We start from the raw sequence: 20,213 nt of genomic DNA on the forward strand, positions 1-20,213 counted from the left end.
TTTATATGTATATTTTTTTATAATTAAATTACTAAAATTTCTTGCTGGTTTCTTTTGTTTATAGGGCATGGAAATTGTGCAGTAATTTCTTTGCAAAAGAAGAAAAAATTAACTCAACCACTACTTCCACCATCTCCACTAGCACAACCACCATCTGGTGCACCCCATCAGTCAGAAACACCACAACATGAGTCTTCTTCACAATCACCAGATCAATCAATCATAGCAAGTGAGTGATCGAAAATATTTATGTTTATATTTTTTGTTGGTTTCTTTTGCTTATACGGTATGGATTGTGCAAGAACTTCTTTGCATAACAAGAAAACTTGTGGTCCAACAAAAGGTGCTGGCACTTACGATGTGGTTAATAAGTCCCAAGGGCAAATTCAGATCCCGTTGGATCCAGAGCAGAAATTAGTGGAGGGTATAAAGACTCATCCATTGTTTGTCAATGAGATTGGAATCATCACTCATGCGAAAGCTCCACTGAATATTCAGGGATTAAAGAAAGTTCCTAAAGAGGATAAGCAAGAATGAGTAGAGGTACTGAAGGTGAGCGAGCAATTCAGTGTTGTGTAATTATGTTTATAGTCAATTAATATTAAGGTAAATATTTTTAAATAATTCTTGTAATTGTGGGTAGTTCAACTTTGATGTTGACCTCATGGATCCGGCTATGTGAAGGTTTATTGATCATATGTGCTCCACTTATAAAGAGTGGAATTGAAGCTCCATAAACACTTTAAGATTTTTTTTCCTGACATTGAGCTTGCATGAGCTACACCTCCTCATGAGGAACTCTTTGGTATAACACGAACAATAGAGGAATGACATTGGCTTATTGGTAACTTGTACACAAATGAGCAATACCAGGTACCGTAAACTTTGAATCAATTTGGTTGACTTGAAAATTTCCAATATTTCTCTCTAGTACTGGGAAAGAAGAAAGAAGTGAACTATTTGACCTTTTATAATATTTGATTTATTTATTTTATAATATTATTGTTTTGTTGATTTATGAAGTGGCTCCATTGTAATTTAATTAAATAGTAATAAGAAAAATTATTAATGTGATTGAATATGCAATTTTTATACATGTGCTCTTAATGTAGATACGGTGCAAAGCCAATGCCAAAAACAGGCAAAATATAAAATTTAATCATATAGGGTTCACGTCCATTCCTGAAAGATAAAGAACTTGCAGAAACGGTAATAATTGTGTTCTTGGTTTAATGTTTCTCAAATATGTGGAAATACTCATTTTCTTTTTTATTGTTGAGAAAATGTAGAGGGTACTTCCCGTAAAACTTCTGAATCTAATGCCACCAACACCTCTTATGATTCAGAGTATAAAGTGGATGAGTTGTCAGGAAAAGTGGATAAATTACTTGGCGTCATCCAGAAGATGCAAGCGATATCAAATACTTGCGTAAGAAAGGTAAAAAAAACCATGATAACGACAAAGACGAAGACGAAGATGAAGACGACAATGATAGTGGTAATAATTTTGATGATGAGGATGGTGTCGAGGCTGGTCATGATTTTGATGATGAGTATGGTGATATTGGTGTGGCTAATTAGGTTATGTTTTTATCCTATGGTTGGTTGGATGTAACTACTTTATCTTTATCTTTTTTTCCTTTATAATGTTACATATACTATATTTACCAATCATATCCTTTATAAAAATAAGACTAGTCTACCACGTGAATTCAATATGTAACTAGTATATTTAAACAAATCAAATCATAATATAGCATTATAGCTTACATGATTGTCATTATAAATTGCATAACTTTGTTTAATAAAATAAGTTTTTTTCCCTCAATTATTAGTCATAACTAAATCAAAGGTAAATTAAGGCTAACCAACATCTATGACTTTATTAATGTTATAATGGTCCACAAGAAATGATTGATGAAATATTATTTAAATCATAACAGCACTTGTGGTACCTAAGGCAGGGTTTCCTCCTTAATCATTCACATTAGCCATGAATTTTTTTTATTATATATCTTGACTTCAATAATTGCACTAAAAAATCTTGACCCTGTCCCATCTTGCTTTTCTTTTGTTTCTTTGAATATCCCATCTCATATTGTTAAGTAATTAAGTCATTCTTGGCCTGGGAGGGTCCCTTATTAGCTAGGGAGAAGGTTTTTTTTGGACTTTCCTCTCTCTTGCTTTTTATTCTTCTCTTCTCTCAATTTTTTTATGTTGAAATTTTAAGGGTTATTTAGGGTTTATGCAGTATCAATTAGGTATTTGCAATTGAGGTTTATCAATTAGGGATTTGAAGCTTATCGATTTATGATTTGCAATTGATTTTCGTTTTGTTGAATTATCAAATGGGGATTTGAAATTGATTTTAGTATTCTCGCTTGTACGAATTATCAATTGGTGATTTTGATAAATTAATTGGTTGTTGATATGTTGATTGAAGATGTGATAAACGCCCAGTTTCCTGATACAGGAAGTGTGGGGGATTTAGATATCTTGTGATCAAGTAAGCCTACGCCCATCAAGGGCATGGTTGCTGGAGAGTGGCTAGTAGTACTGCTAGCTAGTATATGTACACGAATTGCCATCAACTAGAACAATTGAGTTACCATCCCTCAATTCTAACTCCAGGGATGTCAAATTCAAGACCAGTCCCATATCCATGCAATACTAATATCACATAACATACTGAAAACACACAGTCAGGCATGCAAGTGAAGGTGTTCTCTTCCAACCAGCACGTGAATTTCTTCCAATGTTGCATTAGTGTTGTGTGTAGGTTAATTAGCATGTGTATACAGGCTCTAATATGATGATAATTTCAATTATATATTTAAATATGGAAAAACTTATGTATATATTTAATGTAATATTACATTAATATTTGGTTTTTTTATACAATATTTATTTCTTGTTCTCAAATGCCCGTAAAACCTTTATTTTTAGTGTTGTCGTATGATGTCTATTTTCAATACATACACATATGAAATAGTAAAATAATTTTAAATAATATAGACAAAATTGACGTAATATGTATTTTTCACCAAAAAGAAAATAACTATTTAAAAATGAAACTAAAAACTACCAAAGTTTGTATCAAAGCGATGACCAGTATGGTCGCAAAGTTGTCTATTACTGACATGCTATTGCCGGCGAATAAGTTTTCTATTGGTGACGATAGACAGTGGTTGGAATTGATAATCAACGACGATTTGTATTTTCTCGTCGCCAAATATTTAAAAATAACTGCCAAATATGGGGCTACTCAGATGACGTATTAGCGACAATTATTTTCAAAATAGGTGACAAAATGAATTGGTCGTAAGACAACATGCGTGAGCAAATGTCAATTTCGTGGGTAAACATGTTCTACCACACACTTTCACTGACGACCCGAGGCGACAAAGTAGTTTGGTCATGCATTGCCTATGGCAACCAAAATAGAACCTTTGGCGACCAAATGTGTTTGTTGCCAATTGTGTTTTTTTCTTGTAGTGATGCTAATTGGTTTAATCAAAAGCAATGGTTGAAGTGCTTCAGTATAGTATAAGAAATTAATAAATGAGCATATTACTGGTATTTTTGGTAGTTAATAATAAAAAATTATTAATTAAAATGAAATAAATTATTAAATAAATGAAAAGAAAAAATCTTAGTCATTGTTGGGGACGACATGAATGGTGGGATTCTAGAAACGAAAAAGGGCAGGATGTAGAGAATATCAAATTAACATCTTAATTTGGAAAAATAAGCAATTATAGCTTCATTGTAACAACCTGATCCTAAATTCATATTTAATTGTTAAATTATTCAAGTAAAAGACGATTTTACTCTAGGAATATTTTAATGGGTTAAAAGTTGACTTTTTGTTCGGGAAAGAGTTTGGAGATTTGAGCAATACTGTTGAGTAGAACACGTTGAGATAAGTCTGTAGACATGTAGTGGGTTCAAATCGGAGTTGTAACGAAGAAGTTACAATGCAAAATAGTCTAGTGGCAAAATCGTAATTATTTCGAAAAGAGATTTTTATAGGCTCAGAAATCTCTCTCTCTCTCTCTCTCTCTCTCTCTCTCTCCTCCCCTGCTGAAATAGCACCTTCGGTTTTTTGCTTGCCACCACCTCCACCGGCCACCAAATTTCATGTTACAGGTACAAAAACGTCAAGCTCACTTCCTTCTTCCCACCCTAGCTGCCGGAACCATCGCTGTGGTCGTCGGAAAAAGCGAAAAATCATACGTAAAACTTCAAGGAGTTCGTTTGAATAATTTCGGCTACCAAATTTTGTGATCTAGGTATGCTTTCTCATCCTCTCAATGTGTTCTAGCTACTGGTTGTGTTGTTTAGGATCAATTTCTGCGTTTTGGTGGTCAAATAAGTTATAGAAGTTTTGGCCGATTTCGGCCCTTAATTCCGGCCACTTTTTAAGGTAGGTCCAAGAACAAAAGTTGCTCCACTCAATATCCTGATCATGTAGGTATAGGTCTTGACCAGCGGTTTGGAGATTTTCTGATTGCCGGAATGGCTTTGGTCACCCACGCGCTGCCCGCGTGTGGGCACTATATGGGTGTCCCTCTTAGTTCTAAAATATTCCCCATGTCATCCTGAGCATAACGGTATACTCGAATTTCAATTTGGTTACCATTTGATTGTCGACCGGATATCGCATATTAGGCGTTATCCTGGTTCGTTATGTTTAGACCATTGGATCGACTTCATTTTAATATATGTTGATCTACGCATCCCTCTAATAGTGTAGGATTTCACGGATCATGAATCGGATCCTCGGATGTTCCGTTTCGATAACTTAAAGTTTGCGTTAAATGATAACCATCCGATCGTACGATTGTGAGCGATTCGACCGTTCTATTCGAACCAAACTTTCAGGGATAGGTATAATGAACCTTGTCGAACCCGTAGGAACTTTCGCATCAGAAACAGAGGTTTTGGGCCCTGCGGGCTCGATTGACCATGTTTGGACAATTTAGCCCTCGGTTGACCGTGAGTCTTCCGAGGTAGTTTCACCCTTCGAGAAGTGCTAGAACGACCATGCAAAATAAGACTTGATTGTTTGTGAACTATTTTGATTATGTTTGGATTATGAGTTTATGTTATAGTGTTTTATGGTATTCTTGGGTGTTATTCTGATATTCGAAGATTTTCTTGTTATTTATTTATTTATTTATTTATTTATTATTATTATGAGAATTATTTAAGTATATGCGTGGGTGATATTGGATTATTCAAATGCTTATGAGTTATTAGGTAATCGTTTTTAATTTCTAAGGGTATTATACTATGTTTGATTGTGTAAGTTGGGAATGGCTTATTAACTGGATTTTGGTGTGGACAATAAATTAATTAAATGCCTTATTATCTGTTTAATTTGAATACATATACTCAGTGGCTTGAAAATGATGAATCAAGAACACTAATTCTTAACAGAATGTGGTATATATTTTAAATATAGTTGAGAATTGATTTTTGGAAAGTTGATAAAAGAGTTGGAAAATGGAGTTGTGGAATAAGGGAAAGTTTATGATAAGTTTTGGAATATGATTTTCAAACCAACCACAGGAGTACCTCCTAAGTTGCCTTGAAGCAGTTTTGTCATTTATGATAATGCCCCACGAATTTCGGGGACACTTGAACCATGTGGTACGAGGATATGCGTTCTCGGGCCGACTACATGTCTCCCGAGTTTTGCGAGGAATGCGGCTCAGGTTGACTTAGGGTCCCCTGAGTCTTGCGAGGAATGTGGCTCGGGTTGACTTTGTGTTTCCGAGGCCTGCGAGGAATGCGACTCGGGTTGACTTTGTGTTTCTGAGGCCTGCGGGGATGTAACAAATAGAATACTTGGAATTGACGGTATATTAAAAGAATTGATGGAATATGAATGGGGGTACACCTAGGTGGAGAGTATTTAAATTTTGAGATGTTTTAAACTAAAATTGAGGACTTGGTATTTATGGGTGAATGTTTTAATATATGTTTTCCTACTTAAGAGACAAGGATTAAGAGTTTTCTAAGTTTTAAGGATTTTGTATAATTCACGATTATTTTCTTAAGTGAAGTTTTATTTTACCATGTCATTATTTGATTTTATACACCCGTTCTTTTTCTCCTTGTGTGTCTTTTCCAATTAAAAAGTTATTCTCCTCTCTTTATTTTCTTTTCCTTTTCAATTTCTTTTCACATTTGATTTTGCAAAACAGGAGGTCAACATAAGAGTTGAATATGTAACTTGTCAACAAAACAAAAAGGAAGAACTACGTATGGCTTGATCCCTTAGTAAGGGTACGTAGGCAACCTAGAGTTACTAGGTGTAGCCGTAAGATCAAGTGATTGAAAAGTTATTCAGTTAAGTTATTTTGAAATTTGATAACATATTTATGTTGTTCTAAAAGTTGAGATCAGTTTCAGATGGTAGAACAACTTATTTGGTATCAAGAGGCCTGAAGCCATAAAGATTTGATATTTGGTTGCATGAATTCTCTTATTGTGCATGCTGAATGGTTGTGGATATTTAAATTGCTTATTGTACAGGTGGAAAAGTTTAGGGAATGAGCAGTTTACAAGGGAGACTTTGCCGAATTTTCAGCAGAAGTAAATTGTTTTAAGAAATTTCAAATCTTAGTTAGAAGGGCAATTAGGTCAAGTGTGCTCGGCACCTGCCAGTGTCGAATAAGCACAGAATTTGGCGCAGATTCCAAAGTGGAATTTGGATTGGGTCCTGTCATTCATCGTTTCTAGAATTTACGTACTTTAATTAAAAGATAGCTCATCATATAATTGATGTGGCATAGCCACCTCTTCTCCCATATGAAGTGGTATGTAATTGTGGCAATCACAAGCCTCTGCATTTAGGCTCCGTGCATTTAACCACATTTCGGTAAATCTAAACTGCTTAACCAATCTTTATAAATACATTAATTGGTTGAGAAAATCAGGAAGATGAGATACTAATTAAGGCTAGATGTCCACCACAAGCAATCCAATATAGCACTTATGTTCATTCATTCATTAAGAGGTAATTTCAAATTGAAGATTGGTTACCTTACGTTTATTCTCCCTAGAATAATTCATACATCTTGCAATCTCCCTTTTAATTGTAAGAAGCATACTCAAAATCATTGTGACATTCACTCAATTTTGCATCATATAACTTAGTCATACACCATAATGGTGATCAAGCATCAAAGCACATAACCAGTATAAAACTAGGCAATTAAAAGTTCAAACAGAAAATCACATTAATGGATAAAAAAACGTACAATACCATATCATCATGCTAGGGCTTAACCCTGCCCTAGATTAAAGTTTAATTACACTTGAACATAATTAAAACACAAAAAATAATATCATAAGAGTGAAAGAGAAAACCTGAAATACAACGTTGCATGCGCATACCTAGTGCAATATTCTCTCCTTGATGAAACCGATCGTAAGGTTCTCTAATCTGACCTAGCCTTTTCTTTTTATATAATCTCTCTACATTTTCCTAGTCCTAGCAAACCTCAAATAACTTAACTTGCAAGGCAAGAATGGCCAAACAAACAATAACCACACAAGAAATATAAAAAATGGAAAGTACAAGTCAGTTTTCCTAATTCCTTGCGGCTTATAGCGGAGATTCCAATTCTTGGCTTTTGGGATGCTTAATGTTCACCAAATTGAATGTGTAAGATGTCATTGAAAAGGTATTGATGTCAGCCACAATTTTTATGACAAATGTTTCCAAGAAAAATACCATAAAACTAAAATCGTCCTCAAGCCCAACAGCTCCAATCTGCCTGTATGACACATGTCTTGACTTTAACAACTCGTTTTGAACAGTTGGCTGGCCCAATAACTCAAAATTTAGATTCAACGTCCCTTGACCTCTGAGCTTTCATCTCCAAGTGGTTTCATCCAAAAACGCCAAGTAAAATGTAATTTCGCCATTTTTGGAATTTTAGAGTTCCTGAAAACACAAAAGTTGGAATACGTGAAGATCTCTATAAAACAATCAACTTTTGCATAAAATATCTAAGTGAAAAAAGTAAATTTATATGATATATAAATGACTTATCAAATACCCCTAAACTTAGATTTTGCTAGTCCTCGAGCAAAACAAAGCATAAGAACAAAGACTCGACACAAACAAGCAACTAACTTCCCAATATTGATCTCAAAGATAATTATCAACCGTCACCCAACTTCCAATAGATAAGCAATAATAACTTAAGAATCAAACTTTAATTGAACAACTTGAAGTGCAGTGTGTGAAACAGCCAACATTAATACAACCGACGATTTAAGCTTCACAAAAGTTAAATAACCAAATAACAACAAGGTTCAAACTCAAATCTCACCAATGATGTTCTTTCTAATAAAAGCACTCAAAATTTGACTAGGTGTTGTCACTCAAATATATGTGAGAAGATTCTAAGTAATGGAATGTACTCACATAATTGAAATAAACACACAAGACATGAATAAAGATCATATGAACATATATCGCATACTTGAAAACATTTGAACCATCCGACCATAGTCTTTTCATACTTGTTCTCCACATGAGGAACCACACTTCTTCTTGGATCAAGTAGGACTTTTACTAAGGTTGTAGTGGGGCTTAGGGTGATGGTTGAAACAAGAAAAGGTTGTGGAAAACAACAAAGTCTAAGGAATTCATAGAGCTTTACAACTTTTAACACTCTTGCACTTCAGAGATACAACTAATTCGAAGCATTTTTGGAACTTGAGCACACTTTTTTGAACTTTTGAATGAACTTGTTCAACTTTGGGAATTTGCCTAGCTTCTTTTTTCTTCATATTTTTCTCACAACAAATTCTTTGTTTTTTTTTACTTCACACTTTTGCCTCGTCAACTTTGAATAACTCATTTTTTATGAAGATTGCTCTAAAACTCCTTAGAAGGGTAGGAAAATTTATGAAAGGCTTAGGTAGGGAGAATTTTAGGTAATACAATTGAAAATGCTTACATTAAAGGCACAGAAGGGCAAACTAGGGATAATTAATGAACAAGTTTGCTAGAAAGGCTCAAATGAAAGAAACAAGGCCTATATCACTTCCTAGAATCCATGTAATTTAGAAATATCCCTCAAATAGATAGTGAAAGTAGTTCTAGCAAACAATTTAAATATCCTTAAGTACTTGACCAAAATAAAAAATAAAAAATGAGATCACAATGACTTGTAGACAAAAATTATAGAATTGCATGTAACACTCAAAAAAGGAAGGCATATAGGCCCAAAAGCTCACATAATGAGGGTTATATAAGTGTACACTAGTTTTTATTTAGAGATTTAAATAATGTGAAATTCTCAATCGAAAATCATATTAACATCGCTATGTGCATAGAGATTTACCAAGTTTTGTCATCAAGATATGGCTAACACAAAGATAATGTAAATAATTATTGTTATGCTTAAAATTTTGAAAGTAATTGAAAATAAAGAACAAATCTCATCATAGAATTGGGAAGTGACTACTGAAAATAGAATTAAAATAAAGAGACTCAAAGAAAAAAAGTAAAAAATTTATATGTTTTTGTTTTTGTGTTTTTTTTTTTGTGTGTGTTTTTTTTTTTTTGCAAAACATGGAAGTCACAATAGGAACAATATTCCCCACCCCCAAACTTAATCCTAGCATTGTCTCCAATAATAGAGAGAAGAAAAACAACCAATGAGAATCATAAAGATGGCTGAAAAAATAAATAGGGAAGCAAAAAGAAAGACATAAAAAGAAAAAAATTGACAAGAGGAAGAGGATACACCCATGATGGCTCCAATTTGTGGAGGAATTGACTCAAAAAGTATATATATTCATTGTTCTTTTTCTATATGGGTGTCGTTAGATATTTGTTGGGTGTTTAATTTATATATATATATATATATATATAGGTAAGGGTTAATGACCGAAATAGTCCCCCAACTTTTGCCTCAATATCATTTTGGTCCACCAATTAAAATTTTCATTTCAATGGTATTTCAACTCTCTATTTAGTATCAAATTGGTCCTACCGTCAAAGTCTGTCAATTTTGTTGTTAAATTTAGGGGTAAAACCGCCCATATAAATTAAAATATTAATAAAGAATTTTTTTTGGGAAAAAAAGTGTAATTAAAAATTAAAATCTGCTTGAACTTAACTTCAAGCGGCCTTTCACCAATTAAAAAAAAACTCTAAGCGGCCAATGCTTGCTCCTAACCCCACTGCACTGTACACTCCTCACATTCCTATTCCTCCAAATTCACAGCTTGGCAGCCGCGCATTCCGGTAAGTGAGGTTAAAGTCGCGCTCGCAACCATCGTAGCCAACCACTTGGTCGTGAACCTCACGCTTGCCGTAGAAGGAGCAATCAGCCGCGAGCAGAGTCTGGAACACCCAAACAGAAAGATCGGTTTTGCTTGGATCCGACGACTAGGGGAAATTGCTTGGATAAGGGCATACAACGTTGTAGGAATTAGAAGGGGCTGGAGGTAGTGGCGAACCCCATGGCAGCCATGGAAATGGGCTGAAGGTCCTTCTTTGCTAGTGATGCAACTTTGAGTTTCCCACCAGCTGCTCGATGGAAGTCCAAAGGAAGAGAAAGGTTTTTGTTGGGATCTAATGGACCAAAATCTTTGGAATTCAGCCTCTTTGTGAGGCCATCAAGTCATTGAGGATCTGTGCTGGGTCAGGAAATGGGAAGGGTTGCATTTTAGGGATGGTTGGGGAAGACTAGATTTGGGTGGGGTGGGTTGTTTTTATTTTTCTTTTTAGCTTTTTGTTATCTTATTTTTGTATTTATCTGATTTTTAAAATTTTTAAAATTAATTTAAATAATTGAGAATTTTTTATATTAATTTTTAAACATTAAATAAAAAAAAATTTAAAAAAAAAAAAGAAGAAGAGGAAGAAGCCATGTGACTGGTGAGTGGACTACAGTTGGTGGTGAGATTCAAAATTTTCAATTTTCTAAGTTTTTTCTAAGTTTTATAGTAGGTTTCTAATTTTTAATTATTTATTAATATTTTAATTTATATGGATAGTTTTATCCCTCAATTTAATGGTAATATTAATAGTTTTTAACGGTGGGACCGTTTTGATACCAAATAAAAAGTTGAAGTACCATTGAAATGAAAATTTTAATTAGTGGACCAAAATGATACTGGAGCAAAAGTTGAGGGACTATTTTGGTCATTAACCCTATAGGTAATTAGCAGTGAATACACATAATTGTGTACTTTGATAATAATTATAGTATTGTTATAATAATAATTTAAATGTTTTTATATTTATAATAATATTTAATTGCTAGAATAAATAAGTTTTGTGTTATTCACCTCCTGTATGTTAAATAGCTAAAGCCCAAAAGTTGTATAATCGTTTTTAATCATGGTAGGGACAAATCTATGTTGCAGGCTACATGGGCTATAGCCCATACCCATTTTTTAATTTTTTTTAAAATTGTGATATAGTATTTACACACAATGAAAAAAAAACTGATGATATTGATAATAAATTAATAATAAATAATTTTAATTCTTTAAGGACTCGAATGAAGGGAATATTGTGGGAATGGTGTTGTGTAGAGATTTCTAAAAACTCTACAACCAAACTTTGAAAGTGTGCACCAAAGACTCTCTAAATCCTATTTGAGAGAAAGATAAGATGTTCATACCCTTTGAGCGAATCTTGAAACCAAGAATGATGTTCAAGTAGAGGGAGTGGTATCTTTATTGTTGGCTCTCCCTTTGATGTTGATTCTCCACCATGTAGCTCTCCAAATAGGTACAAAGATATGCACCACCCCAAAGCTCTTCACCAAGGATTGAATGGGATTAGAGAATGAGTAGACAAGTGAAGAGTGGTGCTACCACCCTCACTTGATGTGATAGATTGAAGGGGTTAGGGTGTAATACACTGAAAAATTCAAGGTGGATTTTCATATTTTAGTGAAAAATAATATTATGGTCGAGAATGATTATGGGTATTTTATCAAGTGATTTTGGATTGAGATTATTAAATTAAGTGTGTTTAATTTGAAGTTGGACAAACATGACCAAAATACCCTTATGTGTGGATAATTACCAAAATATCCTTGTAGGTTAAAAAAAAAAAGCCAATGTGTAAGCCAAGCTTTTGTTCTTCTCTTGGGGGGGTGAGTCATCTAGTCTAGGCTAGGATATTAATTACTTAAGCTAAGATAAGATTAGGGATGAAAGGAATGAAATTTGGGTGAGGAAGAAGAAGGAGAAAAAGAAGAAGAGAAGAGAAGAAAATTAACTAAGGTGAGTCAAATTTCGAATTTGTGATTTTTAACTTCGTGTTTGTGTGTTTCTAGTTCCATAAAGAGTACGTTGAGTCATTTGAGAGATGGGAAAATTGAATTGGAAGAGGTTGAATCTCTATTTTCGGGTTGGGTGCATAGAGTAATTTTTCAAGTATGGGTGTTGTTGATTTTGGTTTCATTTTGGGTTTTTGATGAGTTCTGTGGGAGCAGATATTTTCGTCTCCAATCACAGCTCGCCACGTGGAAAAGAAGATTATCTCTTTTAATTAATTAATTAAACCAGTTTATCTGGCCAATTAATTAATTGGGATAAATATCTTAATTAACATGATATTATCTTTATTTAATAAGATAATATCATTAATTAAGATATTATCCTAATAAAGAGAAGATAATGTCATTATCTCATATATTATCTTCATAAAAAGAGATAATATCATTTAATTCAGATATTATCTCCATAAAAAGAGATAATATCATTAAATCGATATTATCTCAGTCCGACTCGATCCTCTAAATTTGGGTAGAGAATAAACTCAGCATATTCTCTACGAAACCCTAGCCCCGAGGCTCCTATAAATAGATGACTTCATTCATCATTCAAGGTACATCTAAACCTATTCCTAATACCCGAAGCTCTCTCTTTCTCCATCTCCACTCTCCATATTTTCTCCACACGGCCCGCCACCACACACGACTGCCGCCTTGTTCACACCTTACATAAACACTACTGCCGTACCCTTTGCTTAGCTATTGTTTTCCTACAAACACTCGAACTAACTTAGGCATCGGAGGGCCTTTGGCCAACACCCCCCGGGTGTGGTCTATTTACTCCAATCTGTTTTACAGGAATCGAGGAAGAGAGAGAAGGAAGATCGAAGGTTGAAGGATCTAGAAGCGAATATTCTCCCGTGAGATTATTTGCACAAACATTTGGTGCTTTCATTGAGAGCACGAGTTATACTCAACGCGTGCTCAAGGAATCCGTTCCTCCTATTTTCCAATCCACCGAAGCCTTCCAAACAACCATGGTTGGAAGCAAACGCACTAGGAGCAAAACCGCCGCGGCTCAATCCGAGATGGCCCAAGGCCATTCCACCCACGATCCCGCGATCGACATGGTGGCACCACCACCTCTCGCCACCGTGCCACCTACCGGACCCGCAACCGGATCTAGCAACCTCCGTGGCACTGCCGCCGAACATGGTGGACCCTCCCATCAAGGTGGGCTGCACCACCACCGATTTAGGCCCGGTCTTGGAGCAACTTCGCGTTCGCCTCCATTGCCTCCACGCTCGACGCACGCTCTCGGGTACATGTCCAATGAAACCCTAGGCCGTGTGCAATTGGGCTCCACAAAGTCAAGCAAATCTCAACCTGAGAGTCGACCAGCTAGCTCAGAGAATGGACGACCAAAATACTCTTATGAGGCAGCTCATTAATCAAATAAGCGTGGCTCAAAATCCTAGCCTTGGACAACCAGGCGAAGAGAGAAGAATAGACGAACGCACGGTGGGCAGCTCAACGGGCACCAAGCGGGTCGAGCAGGAGCGAGCAGACAAGGTGATGCACAACCACGTGATCAGCTTGCCGACATGTCGCAAGCATTTGCAAGCCACACACAAAGCAACGTGCGAGAAAGGCTCGGCCCACGACTTGATGTCCATGCTCGCCTGGGCCCGCAAGGAAATGTACTTCAAAGGCTAGGCTCCCAGGGAGATCAAACTGACAATCGCCGCAATGAGGATCGTGAAGAGAGGCACTCCACTGCTCGCCGTCAAGCTGCAGAAAATCCCTCGCAAGCGCAGTCCACCAACACGCCTCCTAGGCAGCGCGGACGAGAGGACCGACTCGCATGCACCAACGAGGAGGTCAATCAGCGTCGCCGAATCGCAAAAGTCGCCAACGTGATCGACCAGCAATGCGCGCGGAAGACGTTGAGAAGCTTGTGAATGACCGACTTCGAGACTTGAAGACTAGCGGGAACCTCGAGGATGCACTACGTAAGGAGATGGATCAGGCGATCTCTACTCCTTTCACCCGAAATCGAGCAGTCGCTCCCCGGCGATTCTCAACGCCTTCGTTTACGCATTTCAAGGGAGATTCCGATCCCGAGAGCCACCTAAAACACTTCAAAAGTGTCATGATCCTCCACAAGGCCGACGATGCACTGATGTGCAAGGCGTTCGCAATGACCTTGCGAGGAACATCTCAGGACTGGTTCCACACCTGCCGCTTGGTCGATCAACAGTTTCAAGGAACTTGCCTATGTCTTCACTAAAGAATACACTTCTTATCGGACGATCAAGAAGAACCCAGATCATCTGTTCAACCTACGCAAGAAGCCCGACGAATCCATTCGAGATTACATCAAGAGGTTCAAAGCAGAAAAGGCCAACATCGTAGGGTGCGACGACCAAATCGCATCATCTGCCTTCAAGAAAGGTCTTCCAGCAGAACACGAGTTATACCGCGAGCTGACTATCACTCCCAGCCAGACTTTAGCAGAGGTCTTCGCGACCGCAGAACGCTCACGCGCTCGGGATGATGATCGAATTGCCGCGAAGAAGTCCACCGAGCAGGAGATCGCGGACCGGCGGGCCAAAGAAGCAATGGATTTAACAACAAGAATAAGGACAAGCGCAGGTCACACCCACAAGAGGACGCTAAGGCAGGAGAGAACTACACCAAGTTCACTATCCCTATACATCAAATCCTAGCCCAAGTGAAAAACAAACCTTGGGTAAGAAGACCGCCACCTTTGAAAGGAGATCCAGACAGGAGGGATACTAGCAAATACTGTGCCTTCCATGGGACGCATGGACACACTACGAACAATCGCTTCGCTTGGAAAGTACACCTCAAGAACTCGTGAGGGAAGGTTACGCACAGAATTCATCGCTAAGCAGGCCATCCGACAGATAGAGGACCGCGACACCGCCAAGGAGCCGCCCCAAAAGGTCATAAGGATTAACACAATCCTAGCCGACTCAGGAATCTAGGTTGACCATTGCTTGGGCTAAAATTGACACATCCAAACCAAGACCCATCGTAACAAACAAAGTGATTTAGGCCTCACAGCCCAACATAATAAGAAAAGGAGTCCAGAGAAGAGGGAACAATCCCACATGGCAGCCTCGGGATAAAAGTCAGCAATGGCGGAAGTTAGCAGGGATGAAAAGTCAGCAAAGGCAACCTCTGGGATGAAAAAGTCAGCAATAGCAATCGCCATAGAAGAAGTGGACTGAAGGGTTCGTGACATCATTAAGAACTGAAGATTAAATCCCCCTTATATATGTATATACAGAGATGTTTTCCTGTCTTTACAGAGAAGGTAATTCTCCCAAGATAGATAAGCAGGTTACAATCTCAGAGAGGGATAAGCAAGAAAGGAGTCTGTCGAAGGCAGGCTGAAAAACAGGGAAGTGATCACCTATCCGAGAACCTATCTGCCAAAATTGAAGAAGAAGAGGAAAAGGGGGGAAAATATCTTTGCCGCCCAATAAAAAACACAATCACCCTACTCCAGAGAAGAAACAGTTTTTCTATAAATACAAGAATGAGTGAACAGGGTAGAAGACACTCAAAAAACCAAAAAATCAATCAAAAACAAAAACTCAAAATGACTTCAAAACACTGAAGCAACCAAAGCTCATTGAGCCAAGACACAAACAAACAACTCAACCAGAAGCTCACTTGAATTCCAAGTGAAAACCAAATTTAGATTAGAATTCCCAAGGTTCACTTAAGAAAATAAGTCATTCAAATTTCACAAAGTGCAGTCTCTAGCCCACTGAAGTCCTCGAGAACACCACTGCGCCAAGAAGCCATTCGCCCACTGTAAGCTTCACAAAGCTTAAAGTACATTGAAGCTCGCAGAATCAACCTTTGTATCGATTTAAAGTTGAAACTTAGCAATCGAGTTGTCAACATTCCAAATCCAAATTTCGGACAGAAATTCGATAGTTCGAAATTAAATTTTGACATTTCAAATTAAATTGTCCATCCAAATTGAGAGCCTCCCATCCAGTAGAAATGGAGTTCCAATTGTATCTTCATCTCTCTAGCATGAGTATTTATTGTTATAGTTTTGTAAAAGGCGATTCGCCTTAAAATTTAAATTCCATCATCGCTTAAAATTTAAATTCCATCCTCACTGAAACAGTTTAAATTCCATTAACCATTTTGGCCAGAATGTACCTGCTTTATACTGAGATAAATTGTTAAAGTCCTCACCCGTCTGAGGCAAGAAAAGAACTTACTTGGGAGATATTCCTCACCCAAATTCACAATCGTTTGTTTGCAGAAATCAGTAACTTGGGGCGCAAGTTATCTACTCCAAACTAAGTCTGCTAGAATTTTTATTGCTAGCAATGGCACGCTCAAGACACCAAAGAAAGTCGACTTGTCGACCAGCTTATGGTTCTCAAGGCAGTGGGGAACTTTGCCCTTCCATCACAGGAGTGAACGCAAAACGGGCAAACAATTTGGCACGCCCAAGTGGGACTTCTCAAGATACATTGTTCTTACTACCCATGAATACTGGAAGCTCTAGCCAGTAACCCACACCACGACATGGAAATAAACCAAGTGGCCCTCAGGGAAGGATTGAATCGAGAGGAAAGTGATGCCCTGATTCAAAGACATGGCAAAGACAGAAGCGTGGAGGTCCAGGACTGGCCGTAAGGATGAACCTGATACAAGACTGTATTACGACAAGAGGTCACAACACAAAGGAGCCAAGAGACCCTAGATAATATGACAGCCATGATGCAATGGCAGGTCAACAGCAATTCAGAAGGATCGGAGGCTGCCATGGCTGTAATTCCCAATCCTAATGAGGTGGTCCAAAGAACTAGACCTTCCTATGGTCCCCACCAGATTGGCATGGCCATGTCAAGAGAATCCTCTCGGTGCACTGTAGCCGTGATGCCGTAACGGGAGAAATCCAGCCGACACAGGGAAGTGGTTGTTCCCTGCCAAGAACGATGGCCCCAATAAGGCCGTAGTTCCAAGGCCAGACAAGTCCCAGAATCGCCAACCTCACTTGTTCAGCAAGCTGCCCCACAAGATCTCCTATGGTACCTCGCCGAACAGCAGAATATTACCCTATAGGCCCGTATGATGGACTCTAATCCATTTCTCCACTGCAAGAGGAAGGAGAGGCAGAGGGGGAAACTATCCTTATGCCAATAACGCATGTAAACAGCAGGGGGGCAAACTGAGGAACCACCCAGACTGAAGAGCCGAGGAGCACAGGAAGAAGTTCTGCTTAGACCATATAGGGCGAACCACGATTTGCTCACCAGAATGTAACAGGACAAACCTCCTCCCGCAATGCTCTAAATGACGTGGGGGCATTGCAGAGGATGATCAGGGAAATGATGGAGCCTGAAGCCAGGAGGGGGGAAAGGCCCACCTATAGGAAGCCATATCCACCTTATATCGACCAGATACCCTTGTCCCCAGGTTTTAAAGTACCAAACTTCACTTTATTCAACGGAGAGGATCCTCATGCTTCATCAGTTGAACATGTAGGCAGATTTTCCACCCAATGCATAGCCATAGAGAGTAACCCACTGTTAAAGCTAAGACTTTTGGGAACTCTCTCTGGACAAGCCACTTGGTACACTAACCTTGCCAAAGAAATTGCTCGCACTTGGGAGCAAATGGAGAGCGCCTTCCATGACTACTATTACAGATTCAAGAAGTCACCATCAAGTGACCTTGCCGCTCTCAAGCAGAGTGATGATGAACCTGCCTGTGATTTTATAAACAGGTTCAGAAGCTCAAAATGAAGTGCCGCATCCCCATCGAAGAAAGACACTTCATCCAAATGGCTCAGCTGCCCTCAAAATTTCTTTGAGGAAAAGATTTGATGGGATGTTGTTTGGAGATCTGCAGAATCGCGATAAAGCACAAGCACGAGGAATTGCTCAGGAGGAATGCAGAAGAGAAACTCTTCCAAAGGCACGTATTACAAATCCCCTTCTTCCTCAATACATATGATTGAAGTGGAGTCGAAGAAGATGCAGAGGAATCGGAGGAGAGAGAGGTTGCTGTTGCGGAAATGGCAAAATTAAAGCATCCCATCAGCTGTAAGACCCTTACAAAGCCTCCAAGGGATCAAAAAGCCGCCACCATTCACAGGAGGGTTCGTTCCAAACAAACCCATGCAGAACAAAGTATATTCTTTCGATCTGACCAAAGTAGATGCTTTGTTTGATGAAATGTTGCTACAGAAAGCAATAGAGACGCCTCACAGAATGCCCAAACCAGAAGAACTCAAGGGTAGACAGTATTGCAGATGGCACAATTCTTGGAATCATTCCACCAATAGTTGTGTTGTTTTCAGAGATGTTATACAGGAAGGAATAACAGGAAGGTCTGAAGCTAGCAGAAAAGCCTCCATCCGTCACTACGCATCCTTTCCCGCCACAAATTAATATGGTCAACCTAAATTGGCCGTAACAAAAGAGGGATGTAACACCACAGAGGCCGACTCAGCAGGCAATAGTTTCAAAAGAGACTATGGAAAGACCAAAAGCAACCATTTCACTGAATAGTGCTCTGCAGCAAAAGTGTGAGGTCGAGCCAGAGGTAACCTGAAAACAGGATCTGCCCACTCCAAGTGTTTTTGACCGATTGGAACCACGCCCAGATAAGGCGACAGAGAAACTACCCTAGGCCTGTCCCAATCCAAAGAAAAAGATTGACTAGGCAGCCCAAGGAAGAAAAATCAATAAGGTTGCCTGGTGATAAACCTTGGCACCATCATTGAAGGTGTGGTATTCGTCGGGAAAAGTGGCAGCCAACAATGGAGCCACTGTAACCCAAAGGAGGAGGGTTCAGAGACAAGATCGCACATTCTCAATAACGAGAAACGCATGTGTGCTTCCAGAGGCCAATTCGCCAAAAAGGGAAAGAGCCGAGATATTTCGCATGCAACAAGCGTCTCTCAACCACGTGTTGGAAAGAGCACAACTCGAAGAAACCTTCTATCCATTCCCGCCTCGCCTAAAATCTACTTAAAACTCCCGACCGAGGAAAAACCGATCCTATTCCGTAAGAAGGGCAAGTAGACTGTTAAGGAGTATGAAGAGGAGCAATGGATTATGAACCATCTGCAGATGACCGTAATGCGCCATCGGAATGTAAGAACTAGGAGAATGGACGGAGGAGTATGTGGGAGAAAGATGGATTATGACGGAGAATTAAATGCGGAAACTAAGGCCTTGGTGCACTGGAGGACTTGTTAAGGCCGACCTAGGCATCAATATGGTGTTCATTCCCGTAAAAGTTCGGCGAGAGAAGGATAAGAGAGCACCGACTGAGACGATTTTCCCAAGAAAGTTTTGAGTGCAAAGCGTATGTAAGAGGGGCCGAATAAAGAAAGTGTACCCAGATGTATGAACAACCCACAAGTTGGCTACAGATCGCCTTTGCTTCTCCAAACCAACCAAAGAAATGGCAAACCACCTCGCACTTTGTTTATAACAAAGAACTTTGGAGGTGTTCCTATTCCCAAAACTATGGTAGATGGAGGTGCAGCCATCAACCTTCGCCTGCACGAATCCGAGCAAAATGGGTAGAATGTAAAGGACTTAATTCCAACCCTGACCGTCCACCAACTTCGCAGGAGGCATCACCAAAACCCTTGGGATCCTAGATGTGGATGTTATAGTAGGAAGCAAGAAGTCTGAAGGTTGCATTCTTTGTGGTAGAAACTACCTCTACCACTTACAATGCATTACTTCAGTAGACTGATTCACTGTAGTCTATGTGTTCCTTCCACTCTTCATCAACAGCTAGCTTTATTGAATGAAGAAGGCTACATGGAGATAATAGAGGCCGATCCACGGCCATTTCTACCTTCCGCCATGTGTTGTGAGGCAAGGTATTATCATGATGACCTTGGACCTTTCACCTTTTGGA

This window comes from Prunus mume, linkage group LG8 (assembly GCF_029339155.1).
Source record: "Prunus mume cultivar Tortuosa linkage group LG8, ASM2933915v1, whole genome shotgun sequence".
Taxonomy (NCBI): Eukaryota; Viridiplantae; Streptophyta; class Magnoliopsida; order Rosales; family Rosaceae; genus Prunus; species Prunus mume.